This window comes from Rhinopithecus roxellana, chromosome 14 (genome assembly GCF_007565055.1).
Source record: "Rhinopithecus roxellana isolate Shanxi Qingling chromosome 14, ASM756505v1, whole genome shotgun sequence".
NCBI lineage: Eukaryota > Metazoa > Chordata > Mammalia > Primates > Cercopithecidae > Rhinopithecus > Rhinopithecus roxellana.
Window position 1 is genome coordinate 95,074,209 of NC_044562.1, and position 12,635 is coordinate 95,086,843.

Sequence of the window (12,635 nt, forward strand, 5' to 3'; positions counted from 1 at the left end):
GCGTGAACCACCCCGTCCGGCCTGCTTGACTGTACTTTTTTTTTTTTTTTTTTTTTTTTTGAGACAAAGTTTCACTCTTGTTGCCCAGGCTGAAGTGCAATGGTGTGAACTCGGCTCACTGCAGCCTCTGCTCCCAGGCTCAAGTGATTCTTCTGCCTCAGCCTCCCAAGTAGCTGGGGCTAAGGCGCCCGCCACCACGGCCGGCTAGTTTTTGTATTTTTAGTAAAGACGGGGCTCCTCCATGTTGGTCAGGGTGGTCTCGAACTCCCGACCTCAGGTGATCCACCCGCCTCGGCCTACCAAAGTGTTGGGATTATAGGCATGAGCCACCGCGTCGGCCAACTGTACTTCTAAGTGTGGTTTATATGCTCACTATAATAGAATGGTTTTTATGTGAAGAAATGGTCTATGTGGGAAATTGATAGCTCTTAGTCATTAAGTAGAAAATAAATTGTGTTTTTTTGTTTGTTTTTTGTTTTGTTTTGTTTTGAGATGGAGTCTGGCTCTGCCACCCAGGCTGGAGTGCAGTGGCGCGATCTCAGTTCACTGCAACCTTCGCCTTCCAGGTTCAAGCGATTCTCCTGCCTCAGTCTCCCGAGTAGCTGGAATTACAGGCATGTGCCACCACGCCTGGCTGATTTTTGTATTTTCAGTAGAGACGGGGTTTCACCATGTTATCCAGGCTGGTCTCGAACTCCTGATCTCAAGTGATTCACCTGCCTCGGCCTCCCAAAGTGATAGGATTACAGGCATGAGCCACTGCACCCGGCCAATAAATGGTTTTTGAGGATTGCCTTGGGATAGTGAGATTTTAAAGGGTTCAAGTGCTAGGAGAAATGACATTTGAGGGTTGTTCAGTTTTTTATCTTTTTATCTCTTCATCAATTTTCAACTTTTGTCTTTGTTCATGCCTCTCATCTCTGAACATTATATCTACTATCTTTTTTTTTTTTTTTGAGACAGAGTCTCGCTCTGTTGCCCAGTCTGGAATGCAGTGGTGCGATCTCGGTTCACTGCAACCTCTGCCTGCTGGATTCAAGTGATTCTCCTGTCACAGTCTCCCGAGTAACTGGGACTACAGGCGCATGCCACCATGCCTGGCTAATTTTTTGTATTTTTAGTAGAGACGGGGTTTCACTGTGTTAGCCAGGATAGTCTTGATCTACTGACCTCATGATCTGCCTGCTTCAGCCTCCCAAAGTGCTGGGATTACAGGCATGAGCCACCACACCCAGGCAATCTACTCAGGATTTTTTATGGGATTCTTAAATAAGAACCTGTAAGTGCCAAATCTCAAAATTTCCCCCATTTCTCACAACAGCAGTTGTCCTGGCCTCACCCAATCCTTTTGATTTCTTTTTTTAAAAAGCCAAAAATCAAACAAAAGTGTTGGGTTTTAAAACCAGTTTTAATATATCTGCTAAGTATTAAAGGTGCTACCAGTAGGTACAATACTACTAGGTACTAAGTCAATAATTCCATTCATAGTTGTTGTTTTTTTTTTTGCCAAGTTCTGTTGTTCTCCTCTTTAGTGTATCCCAGATCATTCCTACCAACATTACATGCCAATCTTCCTTGATGCAAGTTTTCCTTTTATAGTCATGATCTTTCTTTCTTTTTAGAGATGGGGTCTTGCTGTGTTGTCCTGGTCTCAAACTCCTGGCTTCAAAATAGGAAGATCTGTTTCTCTTGTGTTCTCTTTGGATGGCTGCTGGACCACTGTTTCTGTGCACAAGCAAAGGGGCAGAGCTGAGGAACAGTCATTCCTCCTCGCTGTCCATTATCTGTTGCCAACATGGTTATTTTCATCTTTTTGCCACAGGCTCATTGCTCACAGCATTTTCCCTCTCGTGTACCTGCTGCCTCCTGATTCTCACATATACAAGTGTGACCCTGGACAGGTCCTTCTGTTCAGAGCTGAAGCAATATGAAGAGACTTCATTGCTTTTTATCTACTTAGTTAGATCTTTTGACTTATCTGCATAACTTTCGTAAAGTTACAAAACTTAAGTAGAGTTTTGGCCCACAATAGATAACCGCCTTAGAAACTCTAATCGAGGTAAGTAGACCAATTTCCTAAGTGCTCTCTAATTATGTTTTTAAATTTATTGTCAAACCAACTATGACCATAAATTGAAGTGCTGTGGTTAGAGGTTACATTTCTGGTCAAATGAATCACAAACTCATGTCAGCTGGTCAAGGAATAATATGCTATTTTCAGTTTTTATAGTAGTAGGAAGCAATAAATGACAAGGACTCACATGCAATAAAGCTGTTATCAGTCTGTGAGAAAAATCTCATATATTAGTAGTTATGTTATAGCTGTACTAACCTAATAAATTCAGATGTCTTTTGCATATTAGATTACTTTCCCACCACAAACATGCTACAAATAATGTTTGTCTTTCTGAAGACAAACATTTGTCACAGTCATTCCTACCATTCTTGCATGAATCACACTAGTTCATCTGCTATGACTTAGAAGATTATGGCCAATGGTCAACACAAGCCAAAGTGATAAATGTGCAGTTAGCTCATGTGAAAGCCCATGTAGACTCATTTCTAGAGCAATGGGAGGAAGATTTATGGTAGTAAGGCAGTGGCATGTGTGAGAATTTCCATAATGGTGGAGCTGAGACATGGAGGAATTGGGGTGAGAGTTGTTCTTCTTTGTATCCAGGCCCCTCTTAAATTTTTTTCACCATAGGCCGGGCGCGGTGGCTCAAGCCTGTAATCCCAGCACTTTGGGAGGCCGAGACGGGCGGATCACGAGGTCAGGAGATCGAGACCATCCTGGCTAACATGGTGAAACCCCGTCTCTACTAAAAAATACAAAAAGCTAGCCGGGCGAGGTGGCTGGTGCCTGTAGTCCCAGCTACTCGGGAGGCTGAGGCAGGAGAATGGCGTAAACCCAGGAGGCGGAGCTTGCAGTGAGCTGAGATCCGGCCACTGCACTCCAGCCTGGGCGACAGAGCGAGACTCCGTCTCAAAAAAAAAAAAAAAAAAAAAATTTTTTTCACCACCAATAAGGACAAAGCAGCTACTAATGCCAGAGATCTCAAGATCTCAAGAGTGGCCCCTGGCATGGAGTGGAGGCACAAGATTAGGGGATGTCCCATTGAGGTAGGTTTGATTTTTTATAGGCTTGGGACAGGACTTGTGGTGAGGGAAGAAGTTCAGTTCAGTTTCCTGTTATGGTAACTGGCCAATTTTAGCACACACTTTACAAATTATATTTCATTTTGGTGAAAATGCACTTTGGAATTAATCATAAGAAGAATCTTGAGAAAGATGCAGAAAGTAAATCTACTTTTCTGCCGGGCACAGTGGCTCAAGCCTGTAATCCCAGCACTTTGGGAGGCCGAGACAGGCGGATCACGAGGTCAGGAGATCGAGACCATCCTGGCTAACACGGTGAAACCCCGTCTCTACTAAAAAAATGCAAAAAATTAGCCGGGCGAGGTGGCGGGCGCCTGTAGTCCCGGCTACTCGGGAGGCTGAGGCAGGAGAATGGCGTAAACCAGGGAGACGGAGCTTGCAGTGAGCTGAGATCCGGCCACTGCACTCCAGCCTGGAGGACAGAGCGAGACTCCGTCTCAAAAAAAAAAAAAGAAAAAAAAAAAAACTACTTTTCTGCTTATCATTATGAAGTATAATGTTTACTTTTTTTTTTGAGACAGAGTCTCTGCCGGGTGCGGTGGCTCACGCCTGTAATCCCAACACTTTGGCCCAACACCTTGGGAGGCTGAGGCAGGCAGATCACCTGAGGTCGTGAGTTCGAGAGCAGCCTGACCAACATGGATAAACCCTGTCTCTACTAAAAATGCAAAATTAGCTGGGCGTGGTGGCACATGCCTGTAATCCCAGCTACTCAGGAGGCTGAGGCAGGAGAATTGCTTGAACCCAGGAGGCAGAGGTTGCGGTGAGCTGAGATGTCACCGTTGCACTCCAGCCTGGGCAACAAGAGCGAAACACCATCTCAAAAAAATAAAAAATAAAACATAAAAATAAAAATACAAAAAATTAGCTGGGTGTGGTGGCGGGCACCAGAGTCCCAGATACTCTGGAGACTGAGGCAGGAGAATGGCGTGAACCCGGGAGATGGAGCTTGCAGTAAGCCGAGATCGCATCACTGCACTCTGGCTTGGGTGACAGAGCGAGACTCCATCTCAAAAAAAGAAAGAAAGAAAGAAAGAAAGAAAGAAAGAAAGAAAGAAAGAAAGAAAGAAAGAAAGAAAGAAGGAAAGAAGGAAAGAAGGAAAGAAGGAAAGAAGGAAGGAAGGAAGGAAGGAAGGAAGGAAGGAAGGAAGGAGGGAAGGAAGGAAGGAAGGAAGGAAAGAAAGAAAGAAAGAAAGAAAGAAAGAAAGAAAGAAAGAAAGAAAGAAAGAAAGAAAGAAAGAAAGAAAGAAAGAAAGAAAGAAAGAAAGAAAGAAAGAGAAAGAAAGAAAGAAAGAAAGAAAGAAAGAAAACATTCTTAGATAATTTCTACCCAATAAAGAATTCAAGGGCCAGGTATGGTGACTCAAGCCTATAATCCCAGCACTTTGGGAGCCAAAGGTGGGAGGATGACTTAAGCCTCAGAAGGTAGAGGTTGCAGTAGCCAAAACTGAGCTGCTGCACTGTAGCCTCGGTGACAGAGTGAGACCTTGTCTGAAAGAAAGAAAGAGAGAAAGAAAGAGAAAGAGCTGGGTGTGGTGGCTCACATCTGTAATCGCAGCACTTTGCGGGGCTGAGGTGGGAGGATCACTTGAGTTTAAGAGTTTTACATCATCCTGGGCAACACAGCAAGACTCTGTCTCTACAGAAACTTTTAAAAACAAGCTGGGTGTGGTGGTGTGAGTCAATAGTCGCAGCTACTCAGAAAGGCTGAGGCAGGAGGATCCCTGGAGCCCAGATATGCAAGGCAGCAGTGAGCTATGATCAGGCCATTGCATCCCAGCCTGGGTGAGAGAGTGAGACAGAAAAAGAAAGAAAAGAGAGAGAGAGAGAGAAAGGAGGAAAGGAGGGAGGGAGGGAGGGAAAGAAAGAAAAAGAATTCAAGGAAACAAGGATCACGTTATCATACAGGAAGAGTCTTAAATTTATTTGAAAAGGTGAGAAATTGGAGAATTTAGATGTTCTAACTATTGTCAATCTCTTGTGGCTCTTCAGATGGATAGCAAGACCCAGGCTGCTATCACACACAGGTGTGCTGCCATAGCCTGAGATGCTCTGATCTAGAAAACTTCTAGAGGACTTGAAATACAGCTGAGGTAACTCTTTCCTCTCCAAAGTTACAAGAGTTCCACAGAACTACTCCTACTCCAAACAATAAGATTCCTTTATCAAATGCAATAACAGTTTAAAATATAGGCTGGTCGGGCTGGGTGCGGTGGCTCATGCCTGTAATCCCAACCCTTTGGGAGGTTGAGGTGGGCGGATCACCTGAGGTCAGGAGTTTGAGACCAGCCTGGTCAACACGGTGACAGCCCAGTCTCTACTAAAGTTACGGTGGTGGGTGCCTATAATCCCAGCTACTCGGGAGGCTGAGGCAGGAGAATCTCGCCATAGAGCAAGACTCCATCTCTAAATAAATAAATAAATAAATAAATAAATAAAGGCTGGTCTGTGTGCAGTGGTGTTTACAACTAAGATTACTACGAGTTACATATTTATTTGTTCCTTCTCCACTCCCACTGCTTCACTTGACTAGCCTAATTCTTCCAAAGGAAATAGGCACCAGAACAAAAGATAGAACTCAAAACTGGAGTATGACAAGATGTCAAAGAAGCCTGGGGGGGTACTGTACCCAGATACAAGTTCTAATGGCCATGGACTGGCATTTTATTATGATTTATTTATTTTTATTTTTTATTTTTTTTGAGACGGAGTCTGGCTGTGTCGCCCAGGCTGGAGTGCAGTGGCGCGACCTTGGCTCACTGCAAGCTCCGCCTCCCGGGTTCCCGCCATTCTCCTGCCTCAGGCTCCCGAGTAGCTGGGACTACAGGCACCCGCCACCACGCCCCGCTAATTTTTTATATTTTTGGTAGAGACGGAGTTTCACCGTGTTAGCCAGGATGGTCTTGATCTCCTGACCTCGTGATCCGCCCGCCTCGGCCTCCCAAAGTGCTGGGATTACAGGCGGGAGCCACTGCGCCCGCCCGCATTTTATTTTTTTTGAGACGGAGTCTTGCTCTGTCGCCCAGGCTGGAGTGCATGGCCCCATCTCAGCTCACTGCAACCTCCGCCTCCCGGGCTCAAGTGATTCTTGTGCTTCAGCAACCCAAGTAGCTGGGATCACCTCAAGTAATCTGCCCATCTTGGCCTCCCAAAGTGCTAGCATTACAGGTGTGAGTCACCGAACCTGGCCCAAGCCCAGAAATGTGTGTAAAAGTGGGCCCTGAATAGGATGATATCCGTGAAAGCCCTGACAGAAGTTAAAACAAAATCTCCCTTTGGAGACACTTTTATAATTCAAGGCACATGGAATGTCTAATGAACAGTTGCACTTTGCTAAAAATGTGTTCGCAGTGAAAAATTACAGAGCATGTGAGGAAGTGATCTACAGGGGAGTCAGGAAGCAAAATGGGAGAATTAGCACCCCGAGAAACTGAGACAGTAAATGATAAAATAAAAAACAACAAAAGAAAACAAAGAGGCAATCAAATAAAACAACACAAAAAGGAAAGGATGAAAAGTAATATGCTATTTAGTAAAAGAGATGTTAGAATATGACCTAAGTGTGCATACTCCTACAAACTCACTAATTCATAATGGATTCAAATTGAAACTAGCGAATTGAAAGTAAGCTTGAAAATGTTTGGTTATACTTTAGAATAAATTACCTGAAAGAATTATGAATTATGTGACTCTCATTGGATTTTATTATCTCATTGGATTTTATTATCCTCATTGGATTATGTGACTCTCCTTGGATTATATTAAAAGCTATGTGACAGGTTTAGCTTAGATGATAAATGCATACATTTTTCATTGATTTTGAGCTGCTATACAAATAAATTTTTTTCATAGAAATGTTTTCTGGGCTGGGCGCGGTGGCTCACGCCTGTAATCCTAGCCCTTTGGGAGGCCAAGGCAGGTGGATCACCTGCGGTTAGGAGTTGGAGACCAGCCTGGCCAACATGGTGAAACCTTGTCTCTACCAAAAATACAAAAAAAAAATTAGCCCAGTGTGGTGGCAGGCGCCTGTACTCCCAGCTACTCGAGAGGCTGAGGCAGGGGAATCACTTGAACCTGGGAGGCAGAGGTTGCAGTGAGCCAAGACCACGCCATTTTACTCCAGGCTGGGGACAAGAGCGAGACTTCGTCTAAAAAAAAAAAAGTTTTTAAAGTTTTAACTTGTTTAAATTAATAAAATAACATAACTTTTTTATTTGAGATAAATTCCGAAATATGGAAGAGACCAAACCCTCCCCCGCAAAAAACAAAAAACCAAAAACCCAATAGTCTCACTACCCAGAAACACTGTTGATACTCTTTTTTTTTGAGACGGAGTCTCGCTCTGTCGCCCAGGCTGGAGTGCAGTGGCACAGTCTCAACTCACTGCAAGCTCTGCCTCCCGGGTTCACCATTCTCCGGCCTCATCCCAGCGAGTAGCTGGGACTACAGGCGCCCACCAGCATGCCCAGCTAATTTCTTATATTTTTAGTAGAGACAGGGTTTCACCGTGTTAGCCAAGATGGTCTTGATCTCCTGACCTCATGATTCACCTGCCTCGGCCTCCCAAAGTCCTGGGATTACAGGCGTGAGCCACCACGCCCAGCCACAGTATTAATATTCCAGCAGAGTCTCTTCTGGGTCTTTTTCCTGAACAATGTTCGTTTTTTTGTTTTTTTGTGTTTTTTTTTGGAGACAGATTCTCACTTTGTCACCAGACTGGAGTACAGTGGCGTGATCTTGGCTTACCGAAATCTCCACTTCCCAGGTTCAAGCAATTCTCCTGCCTCAGCCTCCCAAGTAGCTGGGATTACAGGCAGGCACCACCATGCCTGGCTAATTTTGATTTTTAGTAGACGTGGGGTTTCTCCATGTTGGTCAGGCTGGTCTCAAACTCCCGACCTCAGGTGATCCGCCCACCTTGGCCTCCCAAAGTGCTGGGATTATAGGCATGAGCCACCGCTCCCGGCCCTGGACAATGTTTTCTTACGAAGCTGAACTTACACTGAAATACTGTTTAATATGCCCTTTATTTTATAAATTTAACCTACATCATACACATTTTCCCATGTCCTTAAAACTTGCTATAAGTATAGTTTAAATGATTGTATAGTATTTCTTCCTGGATACACCATTTATTTAATAATTCTCATTATTGCATATTTAAATTGCTTCCTTTCTTTCATTGTTATAACTCTTCAATAAATATTTGTGCATTAGTCTTTGTTTATGGGTTTAACTATGTCCTTAGGCTACATCTATAATTTTTAAAATCAAGGGACAAGCCTTGATCTTTACAATTCATATATTCAAATGTATTTTATTTCAATTCAACAAAATCCACTGAGCATTCACTAAATGCCACATAACTTTTCCCTAGACACTTATTATTTGTCTTTGTTTTGTTTTTCTGATTGTCAAAGTCATCACATAGATAATTTGGAATATATATGTGTGTTTTTCAAAAAGGAAAAGCCAGGAAAGAGGAAGCATCAGTGAATTCAGCTGTTTTCTATGTTCAGTTTGTAGGATCTAAGCCAACAAAAAGAAAACTCCAAATCAAAGAACTTTTGCTGGGCATTAAAAATTTTGCAAAGTGCACGGTGGCTCACACCTATAATCCCAGCACATTTTGAGGCCAAGGGAGGTGTATCACTTGAGGTCAGGAGTTTGAGATGAGCCTGGCCAACATGGTGAAACTCCGTCTCTACTAAAAATACAAAAATAAACTGAGTGTAGTGACACGTGCCTGTAATCCCAGAGTGCGAGGCATGAGAATCGCTTGAACTTAGGAGGCAGAGGTTGCAGTGAGCTGAGATTGCTCTACTGCACTCCAGCCTCGGTGACAGAGTGGGACTCTGTCTCAGCAAAACAAATAAATAAAAAACTTTAAAAAGTAGACCGGGCATGGAGGCTCCTGCCTGTAATCCCAGCACTTTGGGAGGCTAAGGCTGGTGAATCACCTGAGGTCAGGATTTTGAGACCAGCCCGGCCAATATAGTGAAACCCCGCCTCTACTAAAAATACAAAAAATTAGCTGGGCGTGGTGACGAGCACCTGTAATCCCAGCTACTCCGGAGGCTGAGGCGGGAAAATCGTTTGAGCCTGGGAGGCAGAGGTTTCAGTGAGCCGAGATTGAGCCACTGCACTCTAGCCTGGGCAACAGAAGCGAAACTTCGTCTCAAAAAAAAAAAAAATAGTAAAAATTTGCAAAGCAAGTTTGCTGCATGGGTACAAAGGTGATGGAGTGTTGGTTTATTTCACTTGATCTTTGGAATATGTCTGCACCAAATCAGTAAGGTAAGCCAAATTACCACCTTTCCAGACTTTCTTCCTGCTATCTTTCTGTATTTGGTGGCAATTTTTATAACAACGTTAAAAAACTATGTTGGTTTACCAAAATGCCTAATCAACCAAAACATACACGTTTCAGAGCTGTGTTTACAAACTCCAGCTCTTCATTACTTACTTCAGCTAAAAGAAACACTAACCCTCTAATCAAATAAACCAAATTTACTCACAGCAACAGTTTCCTGGAAAACCTAAATTTAAAAAACAATTAAGTTGAACTTATTTCAAATAGGCCAGTTGATTTCCATTCTGTCTTAGACACAGAGGTAGATAGGCTATTTTACGTCTGTTTAGATACTGCCATAACAGAGAAAATGATTTAAAAGTCATAGTGCTGGCTGGGCGTGGTGGTTCATGCGTGTAATCCCAGCACTTTGGGAGGCTGAGGCTGAGGCAGGCGGATCACCTGAGGTCAGGAGTTCGAGACCAGCCTGACCAACATGGTGAAATGCCATCTCTACTAAAAATACAAAATTAGCCAGGCATGGTGGCATGCGCCTGTAATCCCAGCTACTCGGGCGACTGAGACAGGAGAATCACTTGAACCTGGGAGGCGAAGTCTGCAGTGAGTCAAGATCGTGCCATTGCACTCCAGCCTGGGCAACAAAAGTGAAACTCCATCTCAAAACCAAAAATAATAAATAAATACATGTTGTAGTGCTAAAACCTAGAAATAAAGCAAAAGGTTACAGACAGAGCAGGAGTGATAAATCAAAGGACAATAGTTCTGTTATGAAGTTATCTGCTCCAGTGCTCAGTTCTCCTAGCATACAGCTCTAACCTCAGGGCCACTGCTTATGGTTGTTTGTGCCCTGAATAATCCCAGGGGGCGCCATTCACAGCAAGCCCTGGCAGAGGACTCAAGCATTGTAATTCAATAATGCAACAGACTGAGATGACTTCAGAAAGAATAAATGACAATAGTTTATTATGTGAAGGGATATATTTCTGAAGAAACAAAGAAAAGTGACAATTGTGTATACAGTTGAGAAAAACGAAACACAAAGAAAAGTGACAATTGTGTATACAGTTGAGAAAAACGAAACACCTTTTTTGCAGGGAAATATCTTTTGCTTTGTGCTCCAGTCTAGGCTGGAACCATCTGCAAAATTTCGAAAGTACACTGCAAAAAGCTGAGGCTGTGAGTGTCTGTCAAAAAGTAATGTGGGGAAATAGAAATCTAAGAAATTTAAGAAAATAGAAATTACTTCAATTTAGTGCCTAAATAATCCCTTAAACGATGCTCAATGGTGAGGAAGAGGAAACGCAAAATGAATAACAGGAAAAACTACAAGCTGGTCTTCACTTTGCAAGAATGGTTTCTCTTGTGCTTCCACTGCTCGCCTACCACTTGAGCCTTTTCACACCATTGGCCTAAATAAATAACTAAAACAATGTTTTTAAATTTTTTTTAGAGACAAGGTCTTATTATGTTGCCTAGGCTGGATTCTAACTCCTAGGCTCAAGGGATCCTTCTGCCTCAGCCTCCTAAGTAGCTGGCCCTGTAAGTATGGCCCACTACTCCCAGGTAATAATTTAAAAATATGAGAAACCATGGGGATAGATTCCAACCCTCTGTCTTCCAGCCTGGGCAGGCCCAATAAAGAGTCAGGTTGGATGCAACCAGGACTTATGGATGTCTTCCAAGGCTGGTTTGTTGAAAATGGCAGCTTCCCCTGCCTTATTTTTAATTATTTATTTATTTATTTTTGAGACAGAGTCTCGCTCTGTGGCCCAGGCTGGAGTGCAGTGGCATGATCTCGGCTCACTGCAAGCCCTGCCTCCCGGGTTCACACCATTCTCCTGCCTCAGCCTCCCCAGTAGCTGGGACTACAGGTGCCCGCCACCATGCCCGGCTAATTCTTTGTATTTTTAGCAGAGCCGGAGTTTCACCGTTTTAGCCAGGGTGGTCTCAATCTCCTGACCTTGTGATCCGCCTGCCTCGGCCTCCCAAAGTACTGAGATTACAGGCATGAGCCACCGCACTCGGCCTCCCCTGACCATTTGTAATCTTTTTCTAGGGCCAGAACCCTGGAAGATTCAAGGAGACAAAGGAAGGGTGTCTGTGTCTAACATGTGGTACACTGTGTTTGCGGGGCATTTCTTCTATTTCATGATCTGATTAATCAAATTTTCACTATGCATATACTTTTCCTTTGGAGTCACTATGCATCTTTAGAAGCCATACCAACTTTTCCTGTGCAGAAAGGTGGAAACAGTAAGAGCTTGGGAATCAGGCAAAACCAGATTTTGAATCCTAGCTCTAAACTCTGGGCAAGTGACCTGTACCTTACTTTCTTCATCTGAGAAATGGGGAAAACAATGAGCTCCTCATGGAGAAATAATTTAATAGCTGAAGATCATTTGAGACAGTGCCTGGCATGCAAAAGTCTTAAATAAAATGTAACTAGTGTTGACTAGCCATTTAGAGAGGAAAAGATTGGACTTACAGCCAGACTGCCAGAGCCTGAGCGTGTTGGCTTGTCACTTACAGCTATGAGACCTTGGGCGGGTCACTTCAGCTCTGTTTCCTTATTCCCTAAGATGGGAATAATGAGAGCACTGCTTTGTGGGTAGTCGTGAGGAAGGAATGAGTTAATCCATATACAGGACCAAGAACAGCACCTGTCACGTAGTAAATTCTCAATAAAAATCTTAGCCATTATGATCCCTAGGCTCAGAAGTAAAAAATTATTTCCCCTATCTCATAAGCTTGTTGGGAGGTTTATATGAGACAACCTATAAAAGTACTTACGGCCAGGTGGGGTGGCTCACGCCTGTAATTCCAACACCCTGAGAGACAGAGGTGGGCAGACTGCTTGAACCCGAGAGTTTGAGACCAGCCTGGCCAACAAAGTGAGACCCTATCTCCACAAAAAAATAAATAAATAAATAAATAAATTTTAAAAAGTGCTTAGCAGAGCTCTCAGCTCACCTTAAGTCTTCAAAATTAGGTATTAACTTGGTGATTATTATTACTATGATTATTAGTTCACTATATCGAAAAGTTGTATAGTATGACAGCTTTCTATATTTCTAACAATAATTATTTAGTATTAATAATTAATTAAATACTATCACTAGTTAGTAAAATCAGCATTTTCACATATGGCTGCTAAAAATGTGAA